The 16,129-nt window shown below is 36.3% G+C and overlaps 1 non-coding gene across 1 annotated transcript; it reads right to left on the bottom strand.

The window, feature by feature from the left end:
* Positions 1-13,021: 13,021 nt before the first annotated feature.
* Positions 13,022-13,128, bottom strand: LOC141682252 (small nucleolar RNA R71). Its single transcript, XR_012559653.1, has one exon. It is a non-coding gene; the product is annotated as a small nucleolar RNA R71 (small nucleolar RNA).
* Between the last annotated feature and the right edge of the window lie 3,001 nt (positions 13,129-16,129).

Here is a 16,129-nt window from a genome sequence, read left to right as displayed (position 1 = left end):
GTTACTGGTCTCAGATTTTGACGCTCATATACTCAAAACGAAGCTACTGAAATCTAGAATCCAAATCTTTCATCAATTTCAACCCAGAAATATCAGGTGATTTTCTATTTAATTGTTTTAATTTGAATTTCTTGATAATTAAATTATGAATTTTTGTACGGAAGATTGTTTGTATGATTTGATGATTGCATGTTGTAGACCTTTTCTTCCTGATGATTTTGATATATTACATGACTGATTTGGAGTTCAATAACATGTTCAAATATGTGTTTGATTCTCGGAATTAGAAATTAGGGTTTTTAATTAGTTTGAATGTTCTTGATTAAAATTAAGTGTTTTTGAATTAGGGGTTATTAGTTAATTCGGGTGATTGAGTTATGTTCTTGATGAAAATTGCAATCGATTTATATATCTGGAAGTGCCAAACGGTTCCTGGGCTGGTCTAATCGACCGATTTAAAAATCGCCGGAGTTCATGGTCGAACTCGCCGAATTTCTTGTTCCAGTTATTGTTTGTGATGTTGGATGGTAACTTTGAATTCCCAGAACGGTGAGGAATGAATTCATGACAGAAAACGATACAAAAGATCGTGGTTTGCAGGCAGATTAAGGTCGCCGGAGTCCGGCGGCGGCCACCGGAAACTGGGTTCATCCCAGAAACCGGCGTTTCATCCCGACCCGGTTACCGACCCGTTTACCTGATTATCAAAACCCGGTTTTGATCTTATAATCCCAATTGTAATTCCCAGAAACTGTTTCTGGGATTTTCTTTTTTAAAATAATTCAAAAATCTCTATTTTAACTTCTAAAAATTCATTTTAATTACCAAAATACATTATTTATTATTCTGAAAATTATTTTTAATTCAAAAATAAATCTAAACTATTTAATTAATTTATTTTAGTTAATAATTAATTATTTAATTGATCAATTAATTTAAATATTAATTGATTAATTAATTTAATTAGTTATTAATTAATTTTAATTAATTATTTAATTAGATTTAATTATTTTAAATTGATTTAAAAATTTCAAAAAATAGTTTTGAGCTTTAAAATATTTTTTTAAATTGTTTTCAAGGATCGATAATTATTATAAAATTATTTTGAAGCCAGATTTGGCCAACCGAACCCTGTTTATTGCTTTAAAATTTATCCAACGACCCGTTTTGACTCCGAAAAATGCTTTAAAAATTATATTAAATACCCGAAAAACTGTTTATCACCCGAGACTTCCTTATAAATGAAATTTCATTGATTGTTTGACGTGTTATGTGTTATATGTGACTTGCTTGTTTGATTATCGGACTATGTGATCAGTGTATATTTGTTTTTAACATAACTTTTAATCCGTTAATCGGATTTGGTTGAAACGAAGGGTAGATGAAACCTTATGACTTCCATGTGATGATTGGAATAATATGAGATTAATGTTGATAGATACTTATGATGCCTAGCAGAGTAGACCAGGCGTAGAAAAGGGAAGCAGGTGATCAGAAAATGGAATCGATGCGTAGAAAATATAGCAGGTGATCAGTGAATAGAAGCAAGGCATAGAAAAATAGACGAGGGGTTGTTGAATAAAGTCATTAGACAAGTACAAGTGAAATTGGAATTGATTGTGATAAGGCAAGTACTTCTAAACCTTTTTCGAGATATAATGCCAATGTTTCTAAATTTTCTCGTAACATATTGTTAAGTATTCAAAATAGCTCTGTTTTGTATTGCAAATACTTTGAATCCTTCAGCCTTGAACCTGAGCCACATCATTTGATCTTTGAGCCGTAAGCCTTATTCTTTGTGAACTATTTCTTGTTGATTTACCAGATACTAAACCACACAAATACGATACCACTCCACAAATATATATACCCATCATATACCAAACACGGGAACATAATTGTTTAAACATACAGAAACTTTCATACTCAACCATACCTTGTGACATCAAAGAACTAAAATCTTGTAAAAATATTGTTCATCTAATACCCAATTCTTCTATAGGCTGAAGGCCATTTCTTTTATATACTTGGACATACCCTTGTGGTATCCATGAATTTTCACCATGCTCTTATGCAAATGTTTTATTATTGTTGATTGTGATCCGGTTTTATTGAATTATATTATTTATCATATTGAACTGCTTTAGAATTGGATAGTTTTCTTTATGTGGACCAGATTCGTGGTCGAATTAGGCCAATTTGTGCCTTGGATCCAGTTCGCAGAGCAGAGCCGTGTGCCTTGCTCGGGATTAGTGCGTGACTGATCAGCAGCCTAACCTTGGTTTTAAAACTTAAAATGAATATCCAATTCTAATGATTGTTTAACAAGAATCTTAATTCCTCTGAATCATCTCGTTTGATCATTGATTAACCTCAATTATTGTTATTGTGACTTGCTGAGTTAGTTAGCTCACTCTTGCGAATCTTTTTATGTATTCTATAGTTAAGAAGGATACGGTTGATAGCGAGGTTTCCCAGTTCAATGTCCGAGCTAGGATTCCAGATTGAGTTGGATCGAGCTAGTAGGAGCTTACTTCGGTAGTGAGATAGTAAGAATATAAGAATAATTTCATTATCAGTTGTAAGTTAAACTAGTTGAGATTTGATACGTTGTAATAAAAGTTAAGGTCGTGTCTTGTTTTCATACTTTAACCTGTTGCGATCCGTGGTTATGTAAAGTAGGGTCATTGCAAATAATATTTCATATACAGGTTTATATTGTGTGTATGTGTTATGGACCCCAAACTTCTTACCCGGGTTTGGAGGGCGCCACAATTGAAGAGGTCCGTAGGTTTTCAAAAGCTAATGAGAAGCTTGAGATTTAGAAACAAGATCTAGAACTGCAGCTTGTTGAGCTTGAAGTTGTCAAGCAAGAAAATGAATATCTAAAGAACAAACTAAAGTGTGCTACTGAGATAGAAGCCGTATTGAGGGAGAAGCTAGAGAAGAATGAAGTGAAATTAAAATCATTCAGAAATGCATCTCAGTTAGTTGGTCAGTACCATGAGAAGAACAAGCCATGTGCTAACATAGCTATTGACTTGGATTATGATGTATTGAACAATAACAAGAAAGTTGAAGGTGATAAGGGAAAAGCAATTATAAGTGAAGATGTCCCAGCTATGCTGAGAAAAGTTGGTTCACCTATGTTCAAAGCATGTGAAGTGAATTTCAGTGAAGAAGAGTTGATCCTAAAGCAAGAAATTGCTGATGAAGACAATGTAAAGAAATTTACAGAAATAACTCCAACTTCAAAAGTTGAGAAGAAGCCCATGATTGATCAAATCCCCAAGAAGCAAATCAAGGAAGTTAAAACTGAGAATGCACGAATGAAGAAGAAAAATAGAAATGGAAAGATTGGGATAAACAAAAGCAATAACTTTGCATTTGTTGCAGATGCTCCTAGAAAACAGTGTCAGAAATGTGGCTCTACAAATCATCTAACTCATCTTTGTAAAAAGGATGTTAGTAAGCCAAGATTGGGAGCATGAAAATATAATGAAGCAAAGACTAAGGATCCCTATTCCATCTGTGATAAGTTTGATTGCATTTCTTGTAACATGAAAGTAATGACAAGTTGCTACAAACTGAGAGTAGACCTTAAAGAAATCAATTTTGGGTCTACAACTAAAAAGGAACATGCAAATCAAGCAATGAACACCATTCTTTCTGAATTAACTCATTCTAATTCTGCATATTCTGTTAACAAGAAGAAAATACCCAACACTGTTTGGGTAGCTAAAAACACTTAATCCTCATTGTGTGCAGGGAAAAATGAAGAAAGTTATATGGATCATAGAAAGTGGATGTCAAGACATATGATAAGTGATATGACCCTGCTATCACAGTTTGAGGAGATGGTTAGCCCATTAGTGACTTTTGGAGATAACAACAAAGGTTTCACAATGGGATATGGAAAATTGATTTCTGGGAATGTTATCATAGAAGATGTAGCATTGGTTGCTGATTTGGAAGTAAATCTCATAACTGTCAGTCAATTCACTAATAAAGGATTCAATGTTAAATTTGACAAAGGAGAATGCTTAATCATCAACAAAAAGACTAATAAAGTTGCTCTTAAAGGAGTAAGAAAAGGAAGTTTATTTGTTGCAGACTTGGACTCAGCAAACGAGGATGAAATTTGTCGCTTCTACACCAAGGCAACTGAAGAACAAAGCAAGTTGTGGCATAAAAAGCTCTCTCACTTGAATTTTAAAGCAATCAATACTCTAGTAAAAAAGGAGCTAGTGAGAGATATGTCAAATATGGAGTTTCCTCAAAATGAGGTCTGTGAACCTTGTAAAAAAGGAAAAATGAAGAAATCAAGTCACAAGAGTAAAACTGTGAATTCTATAAGTGCACCTTTGCAACTTATTCACATGGACTTATTTGGACCAGTTAATGTCTTGTCAATTTCAAGAAAGAAATATGCACTTGTGATGGTGGATGACTACTCAAGATACACATGGGTAGAATTTATTCTTTCTAAAGATGAAACTCCACACATCATAATCGAACACATTAAGAAGATTGAGAAACAGGCTGAAGATCAGAATTGTGTAAAAAGATTGAGGAATGACAATGGCACAAAATTCAGAAATACAACCTTAACTGAATTCTGCAAAGACAAGGTTATTGTTCATGAATTCTCAGTATCTAAGACACCTAAATAGAATGGTGTTGTTAAAAGAAAAAATAGAACATTAGTGGAGGCTGCTAGAACAATGCTGCAAGATGCCAAATTGCCAACTAGTTTTTGGGAAGAAACTGTCAACACTGCATGCTATACTCAAAACATATATATCATTAACAAGAATCTTGTTAAATCACCCTACTCAATCTTATCTAAAAGAAAGCCTACTTTGAAGTATCTTCATGTGTTTGGAAGCAAGTATTATGTTTTAAAAGACAACTCTGAATATGTGGGAAAATTTGACTCTAAAGTTTTTGAAGTAATTTTTCTGGGATATTCATTGGAGAGAACTGCCTACAAAGTCTATGTTTTTGAACAAAAAAAAATTATGGAAAGCACATATGTGACTTTTGATGATGACAAGTGTCCAAGTTTGGAATGCCTTGATGAAAATGAAGCTGAGGCCCTGAAATTTGAAAATCTCAACATTGATAGTGATTTTGAAGATGAAGCTGAAATCGACACAAATCACAGAATGGATGAAGATTCAACTGAAAAAGTGAATCATGAGAATGAAAGCTCATCTCAAACACCTAAATTTGACAGTAGAAACACAGGGGGAGAAAGAGGAGAAAGTTCTGCAATTCATGCTAGTGGTGAAGAAAATGCATAAAACTCAAGTCAACAAACTCACACCAGAAGTGGGATAAGAGTCACACAAGAGAAGCAATTATTGGTAATCCAACTGTTGGAGTAAGGACTAGAAGTGCAACTTCAAATGAATGTTTTCATGCATGTTTTCTTTCACAAGTTGAGCCCAATAAAACTGAGGAAGCTCTACTTGATCCTGATTGGATATTTTCTATGCAAGAGGAGCTAAACCAGTTTGAAAGAAATAAAGTTTGGGAGTTGGTTCCTGCACCAAAGAACAGAAGTGTAATTGGAACAAAGTGGGTGTTCATGAACAAAATGGATTAAAATGGAATTGTCACCAGAAACAAAGCAAGGTTGGTTGCAAAAGGCTACTCACAAGAGGAAGAAATTAATTATGATGCAACTTTTTCTTCAGTTGTAAGATTTGAAGCAATAATAATTTTCCTTTCATTTGCAGCACACTCAAATTTCAAGGTGTATCATATGGATGTAAAGAGTGCATTCATCAATGGTGAGTTGGAAGAAGAAGTTTATGTGCAACAGCCACCAGGCTTTAAAGATCCAGAATTTCCAAACTTTGTATACAAATTACTCAAGACTCTCTATGGACTAAAGCAAGCATCTAGAGCTTGGTATGACACACTGTCCGAATTTTTGATCAAACATGGATTCACTAGAGAAATAATAGACAAAACTCTTTTCTATAAGCAGCATGGTGATGATACGATCCTAGTTCAAATTTATGTGGATGATATCATTTTTGGCTCCACTAATGAAAAGATATGTCAAAGATTCTCAAAGCTCATGCAGAGTGAATATGAAATGAGTATGATGGGAGAGTTAAGTTATTTTCTTGGACTTCAAGTCAGTCAAAGAAGTGATGGAATCTTCATCAGCCAAACTAAGTATGTCAAGGATTTATTGAAGAAGTTTGGTATGGTTGATTGTTCACATGCATCTACACCCATGTTTACAGCTACTAAGTTGGATGAAGATAAGAAAGGAAAAAAGTATAGACATTTCAGGTTATAGAGGAATGATTGGATCTTTATTGTATTTACCTGCTAGTAGACCAGACATCATGTTTGCAACATGTCCGTGTGCAAGATTTCAAGCCAATCCAAAGGAATTACATTTGATGGCTGTGAAGAGAATTTTTAAATACTTAAAGTGGACTCCAAACTTGGGATTATGGTATCCTAAGGGAACATGATTTGAAGTTGTTGGATACACATATACAGATTTTGCTGGATGCAGGATTGACAGAAAGAGTACTAGTGGAAGTTGTGAGTTTCTTGGACAAAGAATTTATCATGGTATAGCAAGAGACAACAATCTATGTCAACTTGCACACCTGAGGCTGAATACATAGCTGCTGAAAGTTGTTGTGCTCAGGTGCTTTGGATTAGAAATCAACTAATGGATTATGACGTAGTGTTACAAAAAATTCCAATTATGTGTGATAATACTAGTGCTATATCTATTTTGGCTAATCCAGATAATCATTCCAGAACAAAGCATATTGATATAAGTTACCATTTTATTAGAGAACATGCTACAAATGGTACCATTGAGCTCATTTTTGTTCCAACGGAAAAACAATTAGTTGACCTTTTTACTAAACCTTTGGATGAAATAACTTTCACTAGACTTGTAGGTGAAATTGGAATGCTAAATTCTTCATCCTAAAGGCAAGAACTCAGCTAATATTTTGCAGCAGATTAATTTCTAGTAAGTCAAAATTAATTGGATTTAATTGGAAATTAACTGAAACATGAATTATAAATATTTCAAATTTCTCTGCATATTTATTTTTCATTTTACTTATTGTCAACTTGGAATTTTTCAAAATTCTAAGTAAATTGTCTCTTTATTAATTCATATTATCAATATATGAAGTTAATAAAAGATAGATCTCAAAAGTAACAAAAGTATATAGAGAACTGAGTTCTCGATAAGTATAAATGACTTCTCGATAAGTCATTTTGAGACTTCTCGAAGTAGTTCTCGATAAGTAAGTTTTGGGCTTCTCGAGTAAGACATCTCGATAAGTCATTTTGACTTCTCGATAAGTCTGTGTTAGACTTCTCGTGAACATCTCGATAAGTTATTATAACTTCTCGAATGACTTCTCGAATAAGGTCATTACTATACTTCTCGAATGAATATATTGATAAGTCACTCTATGACTTCTCGACAAGTATTACTGAATTCTCGAGTAATCTACTTTGAGTTCTCTCTAAGTACAATTTAAACTTATCTTTAACTCAAACTGAAATAATTTTATTTAATAAAATATTTTTAGTGTGATACTTTTGATAAAATTTATTCAGGTTTTATTTTGATTTATTCAAATAAAAATTGGAAATAATTCAGTCTATTTAGGACAAACTGGGTATTTATTTGACATCTCGACAAGTCATTTTCTAGTTCTTGATAAGAGTGAGGAAAATGACATATCGATATGTATCTATTCTCGCAATATGACTTCTCGATAAGCGAATTCTAAATGTCCATTTTTAGTTCTCGATAAGTCATTTACCTTCTACTATAAATACTCAAACATCTCGACATACACCTCTTTGCGCCTTCGAGATCTCTAAGTGACCTAATTTTTCCAATTCTCAACCGCTCTCTCTCAGTTCAAACTATTTCTCTCTTATTTTTCTTACCCACTCAAATTCAAACTATTCCAATGGCCTTAAACATAGTTACACCTTTCATCCCAAATAAGGGCACCAATTACCTCGCTTTTACTGATGCAAACCAGGCTCCTGGTACTTTCAAGATTTTGTGAAGTTTCTCTCTAAGACTTATTTGGCTGGAGCCTTATAGCAATTCCAGTCTTGTGCTTGGATGTTCTAGGGGATTTATGGAACACAACTGTGATAAAGACAATATTGCATGAGAACCAAACTGCTTCCATGGTGGTTAATTACTTTAGTAAGGGTCAACAAGTGGAATTCTCTGAAACTGATGTAAACATGGCCTTGGGGATTCCTACTAAAAATCTGATGGAGGTTCCAACTCAAGATGAATTAGCTGAATTCATGGACTTCATCAACTATAGTGAAAGGATCAACTTGGCCAGTCTCAACAAGAAGAATTTGAGGAAGGAATGGTCATTCCTGTTTGACTCCATTGTGAGAGCATTCACATATAGGAAGACAGGGTATGATAACATTTCTAGTGTAGTTCAAAAGATGGTATTCTCCATGGCTCACAACAGACACATCAATGTGGGGATGCTAATTCTGCAGGAACTCAGCAACTATGCCTTTATCTTCAAGAGGTAAGGAAATTTTATTTTCTAGGTTTATAATGCCTACTTTAATCCATAAAGTTGCAGACATTCATTTACTTAATGGTATAGATAGGACAAAAATAGGCAATTATAAGCAAGTGTCCATAATTTTATTTGGTTTACTTACTACAAAGAACAAGGTAAGTGTGAGTCTCAAAATCACTCCGTTTATGTTGGAGAGATTTAAGACTTACCCTTACCCCATGCTTGACATGAGGTCTAATATTACATCTGGTGCAGTAATGGTTCCTGTACCTGTGGAAGAACAAACATAGGAACACCAACAGGGACCTTACTGAGACCCTTTCTTCTTTACCATTAGAATCTAGGAAACCAACCACTTCATCCTCTCAAAAGGGTGAAGTGAGTAAAAGAAGAGAAAGCAGGCACCTTTAGCAATAATAAATGAGAGTGGTGAGGACCAAACATAACAAGAGTCACCCTTGGTCAAGAAGACAAAGAAGGTTAAACAAACTGAGTTGACCACTCAAGCCACCTCTGCACCCCCCCAATAGGATGCAGTTGTAAAATAGGGAAGTAAACAGACTCTAGAGGCATCCTCAACAGAGTGTCTCTATTGAACAAAGTATTCACCCTAATACATCTTGTACAGAGTCTGCACCATCACTTGAACAAATTCAAGTGTATGAAAGGAGAAATAAGGATGGCACATACAAAGAGAGCACATCTCTTGAAGCTCCATTATTCATTTAGGGGGAGCTTCCAAAACTCAACTCTGAAATCCAAACTCTAATTTCCTAAATTTCTTCTTCATTTAATCAAAATCTTGAATCTGATTCTCAAGAGTTACCAACAACAATTGACATGGTTAAAGAAACTGTGTTCACCACCCAGGAACCAAATTTAGTTGGTGAGAGGCTACATGATGGGGTAGACCTTGATAACACCAACACAAACACAGGGGTTTCATCAGTTTTCACTAAAGACCCTGTGCTGGTTACAAATGCACCTTCATGTGCAAATCAACCTTCACAAGCTGTAAGGTTTGAGGGTAGTACTCCTGAGGGAGAGCTATCTAAATCTTCTCCAATTCAATTGGAGGTTCCTGTTGGAGGAACAACTCCCCTCAAAACCCTAGCTGAGATTGTACTCACAATTGAAGCTAGGAGTTCAATTGCCAATGATCCTGCTATGGGGGAGGCAAGTACATCATTTTCAAGTGACAGTATTTTGAAAGAAACACAAGGGCATGACAATAAACTAGTTAACTCCCCTCCAATTCAAATAGAGGTTCCCACTACAAGTGGAGAACGACAAACTATCACAACCACAGGTCACCCTGTGAGTCAAACTGTGACTTCTGTCACAGGTGGTTCTACTGAAACCCTACCCTCCACCTCACAACCTACAGACATTCCTTCAACATCCAACCCTTCACAAAAATCATCTCATCCAATCCAACAGTAGTTAGAAAATGCTCAATCCCAACCAACAATAGTAGATGACCTTTTGGTTGATCAATTTTCAGGCCTTGCAAATATCACACAACATCTGCTTACTACAGACATGACAAATCAAGACTATTAGAAAATTCTGTTAACTTATAATAAAGATATTGAGAAGCAAAAGTAGAAGATAGTGAATGAAGCTGAGCAGGATGGGAATGTGGATGCCTGGCTCCTTAAGGATTTCACCTTGGAGATGGATGAAGTATTGGAAAAGTTCAGGGAAGAATATGTTACCATTTTGGGGAGTAATGCCAAGGTCCTCACTCCACAGGAAGTGTATGATGCAGTCAATGAAGTCTACAAGGCTCAAATTAAGGCTTTTCACCTCTTTGGTAAAGCACTTCAAGTGACTTTGACTGGGCATCAGGACAAGATCAGAAAATTGGTGAGGGATAAGATGGATGAATCATTCCTTCACAAGTCAAGATTCAATCAAAATTCCAAAATTTTGCTGACTAGATGGCAAGATTTGATCTGACTACAGTGGATGCCAGTGTTAAAAGTCTAAGGCAATATTTTGTGGCTCTGCATGAAGTGGTTCAACAACATATTACAAATTCTAATGACACTAGACTCAAAGTAGATATGAGCCATCAGCACTTTTGATGGAAGGAATAAAAGAAGCTGTGCAAGCCACCTTTGGAACCCCTCTACCTTCAAGCTCTCAACAACCCATCTAAACATCAACAAACTTGCATATCCAGGCTCTTCAATCTCAGGTCTCTACCCTACAGTCAGCCAATGAGTCTCTAACAAATCAAGTCTCCCAACTCACAGCCATGGTTCAAAGTCAGCAGGCTAATATTTAAACCTTGGTGGACTCCCATAAGTGTTAAGTGGCATTTAAATCCACCTAGAATGCTTTATAAAGGCTTGAATTGATGTTTTGAACTCAAGTTATTTGTGTATTTGATGTATTTTTGTAGTGTTTTTGCATTTCAGGCATAGTTGAAGGAATCAGGAGATTTAGCATTGCTTTGGTGCTAAATTGGTGTTAGGAATGTGCCTAGGATGAAAGCTCATGGAATGCCATCTCAAACCAGCCAGAAAAAACAAGCAGAAGAAGAAATTCCTGTAGGTCAGCGCGCCCGCGCTGTGATAGCGCGTGCCCGCGCTGTGATAGCGCGTGCCCGCGCCAGGGAAGCAGAAAGACAACGCGTCCACACTGGAATAACGCGCGGTCGTGCCAGGCCGGGATTTCAAAATTCCGTTTCCACTTGGATTTTGGGAGTTTGAAGCCCAGCTTGATTCTACAACCTATATAAAGCCTATAAAAGACGTTTTTAATGAGAAACACGTATTGAATACTAAGGAGAGACAACGAGAAGACCTAGGAGTATAAATACAACAAAGGAGAAGAAAAGCTTATTTACACTTGTGATTCTTTAATTGAGTTATAATCTTGGATGCTAGTTTTCTTGTTTGTTGAACCAATTATTCTTGTTTAATGTACTTATATTATTTATTCAGTTATAAAGACTTAGTTTATTATACCATGCTTTCATCGGAACCCACGATGATGATGAGTTCGGTTATGGACTAATCGTTATCATGGGGTTCTAACGGATTTACTTATGGATTTCAATAGTTAAATTTGTTTCGATACCTTAGTGTGTGGTGATTGTATGATATCCTAGTATTGGTTATGCTTATTTGTCTTATGAGTGTCGCGAACTTATAAGATAACGTGTTAATCTCTATTGAATAGAAAGTGAATAAAGGGGTTTAAAACTTGCCATGCTAGCATATGTTCACGTATTTGATATGCATGATTCGTAGGTAATTTTAACCATCTTACTTGCTCTATGTAATCATGATAGATAACTTGTGCATTAGACCGTTATGTTGTCAAATTCTATAGACATATAGGGTCTCAATATAATTGGTATTTATTCAGCTTCTATCTCTTTTGTGGATGTCGGGTAGTAGGGGTATTCGTACAACGAAAGTTGGTTTTTATTAATTTCGTATTATCTGATTAGTGTCATCACCATTGCATGCTAAGATTAAGAACAAAAGGCTAATGAATGAAGTATTTAATGAAGTTAGAATCCCATGTTTGTGTTATATAAGTAAATCAACGTTAATTCTCTTAGTTAATCTTAGTTAGAATAATTTTGTAGTTATAAACAATCTCAACTTATTATCATCTTAGCATTGAATAATAACCATACCATTGTTGCATAGGTGCATAAATTGAAGTTAATCTAAAAGAGTCTCTGTGGGAACGAAATAGAAATAATTCTATATTACTTGCGAACACGTATACTTGCGTGTAAAATTAACGCGTGTTTTCGTCCTAACAAGTTTTTGGCACCGCTGCCGGGGACTCGGTGTTAAGTTTTAGTTTATATGCTTGACATCAGTGGTCGTTAAAGTTCAGTGACTCAGATATTTTACTTACTTGTTTACTTGTTGCTTTTTCAGGTACTCTAGAGAGCGTTTATGGTAACGCGTTCTCGATCTCGAAAGAGAACATTGGATAAAGAGGAGGAAGAGGTTTTAGTAGAGGAAGAAGTTCTTGTTGAAGAAGAGGAAGAGGTTTTAGTAGAGGAAGAAGTTCTTGTTGCAATGGGTAAACTAGAAGCGAATATAAAGGCTTTGATGGACTATTCTCAGCCGAAGATCAATGATATTCAGTCTAGCATTGTCAGACCAGCCATCATGGCTAACACTTTTGAAATAAAGGCTAGCACGATTCAGATTGTGCAGAATTCAGTTTAGTTTGGGGGTTCTCCAACGGAAGATCCTAACATGCATATTAGGGATTTCATAGAGATCTGCGACACTTTCAAATTTAACAATATTTCTGAAGATGCTGTTAAGCTAAGGCTTTTCCCATTCTCTCTGAGGGATAAAGCTAAGTGTTGGTTGTATTCTCTACCGCCAGGCTCTATTACTACTTGGGAAGATCTTGCTTAAAATTTTCTTACTAAATTCTTCCCTATGGCGAAGACAGCTGCAATCAGGAATGCTCTTACTCAATTGGCGTAGCAATCTGGAGAGTCTTTGTGTGAAGCTTGGGATCGTTATAAGGAGATTCTTAAAAAGTGTCCTCATCATGGGATGCCTGACTGGAATATTATCAACTACTTTTATAATGGCTTGGGAGCACAGTCTAGACCCATGCTCGATGCAGCATCAGGTGAAGCCTTATGGGCTAAGAGCTATGATGAAGCTTATGAGCGATTGAACTGATGGCTGCTAATGAATACCATAACTCTTCTCAACGATTACCCCGAGGGAAGGTAGCGAGAATTCTAGAGGTAGATGCAGCTACTGCTATACCTTCTCAGATTAAGGCTTTGACAATGAAAGTGAATTCTTTGGCTAATTATGGAGTTAATCAGATCACTATTATTTGTGAACTTTGTGCTGGTGCCCATGAGACGGAGTAGTGTGCTATTTCTAGTGAATCAGCTCAGTTCGTGATCAACTTTCAGAGATCGCAGCACCTAGTTCCAGCCACTTATCATCCCAACAACCGCAATCACCCTAACTTTAGCCAGAGCAACACTCAGAATGCGGTTCAACAACCTTATCAGCAGTATACAGCAAAATAGTATAACCCTCCTGGTTTTCAGCAACCGTAGTATGCACCAAGACAACAACTCCAACTGCAATAATCTAATGAAAAATCTGAATTGGAGGAGTTGAAGCTCATGTGCAAGAGCCAAGCGTTTTCTATTAACACCATGGAAAACAAATTGGGCAGATTGCCAATGCTTTGCTGAATCGACAACCTGGTACTCTCCCTAGCAACACAGAAGTTTTAGGCAAGAAGGAAGCTAAAGAGCAGGTTAAGGCAAATACATTGAGGCCTGGGAATGTTGCAAATCCCGAAAAATCTCAAGTTTCGGAAGATGAAGCTGTGGCTGAAGAAGAAGTGCAGAAGGAAGCAAAAGTGGAAACAAGGAAGAAAACTGTGGAACACACTCCTCCTGAGGGTAATACAGGGGAAAAACAGGTCTATCCTCCACCTCATTTTCCTAAGAGACTGCAGAAACAAAAGTTGGATAAGTAGTTTGTGAAGTTTCTGGAGGTGTTCAAGAAACTTCATATCAACATACCTTTCGCTGAAGCTCTTAAACAGATGCCTAGATATGCGAAGCTTATGAAAATTATTCTCTCTCGAAAAGTGAAGCTCGATGACTTAGAGACCGTTGCTCTAATGGAAAAATGCAGTGTTGTGCTGTAACAGAAGTTGCCTCCGAAGCTTAAAGATTCTGGGAGCTTCAGTATTCCTTACATGATTGGAAACTTATCTTTCGACAAGTGTTTATGTAGTTTGGGAGCTAGCATCAATCTGATGCCTTTTCCTGTCTTCAAGAAGTTGGATTTACCTGATCCAAAGTCTACTTATATGTCCTTGCAGTTGGCCGATCATTCTATTACATATCCACGAGGCATTGTGGAGGATGTCTTGGTCAAGGTGGACAAACTCATCTTTCCTGCTGATTTTATAATTCTTGATTTCGAGGAGGATAAAAAGATTCCCATAATCTTGGGAAGACCATTCTTGGCTACTGGTCGAACCTTGATAGATGTGCAGAAGGGTGAGCTCACTATGCGAGTGCTGGATCAGGATGTGACTTTCAACGTATTCAATGCCATTAAATTCCCTACTGATAACGAGGAGTGCTTAAAAGTGGAACTGGTCAATTACGTGGTTACTTCAGAACTTGATCAAATGTTAAGGTCTGATGCCTTAGAGAAGGCCTTATTGGGGAATTCAGATAGTGAAGATGATGAAGGTGATGCACAGTTGCAGTATTTGAATGCTTCTCCATGGAAGAGAATGCTGGATATGTCTTTTGAATCTCTTGGAATGTCATAACTGAAAAATGCTGAGGGGTGTCTCAAGCCTTCTATCGAGGAAGCTCCTACACTCGAGCTTAAACCATTGCCTGAACATTTAAGGTATGTTTTTTAGGTGATGCATCTGTTAAATGGCATTTATATCCACTTAGAATGCTCTATAAAGGCTTGAATTGGTATTTTGTACTCGAGTTATTTGTGTATTTGATGTGTTTTTGTAGTGTTTTTGCATTTCAGGCATAGTTGAAAGAATCAGGAGATTTAACATTATTTTGGTGCTAAATTGGTGCTAGGAATGTGTCCAGGAAGATTGCTCATCGATCACCATCTCGAACCAACCAGAAAAATAGCAAATCGGAATTTTTTCCAGAAGGTCAGCGCGCCCGCGCTGTAGTAGCACGCGGCCACGCCAGGTGATCAGAATGTCAGCGCGCCCGCGCCGGTGAAGCGCGCAGCCGTGCCAGGCCGGGTTTCAAGAATCATGATTTGAATAGAATATTGATTTCTGGACTTCTTGCTGATCAGGGCTGCTATATAATGATAACTTAAGATCATTTTTAAGAGAGATACATAATAGAGCTTAAGGAGAAGACGTAAAAAGACCGCATAGCACAATTCAACCAAGGCCAAGATGATCTAGTTTATTCTTGTGATTCTTTGTTCAAGTTATAATCTTGGATGCTAGTTTTCCTATTTGTTGAACCTATACTCTTGTTTAACGTACTTTGTTTATTATTCGTATTTATAAAGACTTAGTTTATTATACCATGCTTTCATCGGAATCCACAGTGATGATGAGTTCAGTTATGGGCTAATCGTTATCATGGGTTTCTAATGGAGTTATTTATGGATTTCTTTAGTTAATTTGTTTCGATACCTTAGTATATGGTGATTGTATGATATCCTAGTATTGGTTGTGCTTATTCGTCTTATGAGCGTCGCAAACTTATAAGATAGCGTGTTAATCTCTATTGAAGCGAAAATGAATTTAGAGGTTTAGAACTTGCCATGAAAGCATAGGTTCATGTATTTATATGCATGATTCTAGGTAATTTTAACCATCTTACTTTTCCTATGTAATCATGATTGATAACTTGCGCATTAAACCGTTATGTTGTCAAATTCTATAGACATATAGGGTCTCTATATAATTGGTGTCTATACAGCTTCTATCTCTTTTGTGGATGTCTGGTAGTAGGGTATTCGCACAATGGAAGTTGGTGTTTACTAGTTTCGTGTTATCAGATTAGT

The sequence above is a fragment of the Apium graveolens genome, chromosome 8 (assembly GCF_009905375.1).
Source record: "Apium graveolens cultivar Ventura chromosome 8, ASM990537v1, whole genome shotgun sequence".
NCBI classification, from domain to species: Eukaryota; Viridiplantae; Streptophyta; class Magnoliopsida; order Apiales; family Apiaceae; genus Apium; species Apium graveolens.
The sequence above is the reverse complement of the archived record's forward strand: the minus strand, read 5'-3'. Positions and strand labels throughout refer to the sequence as shown.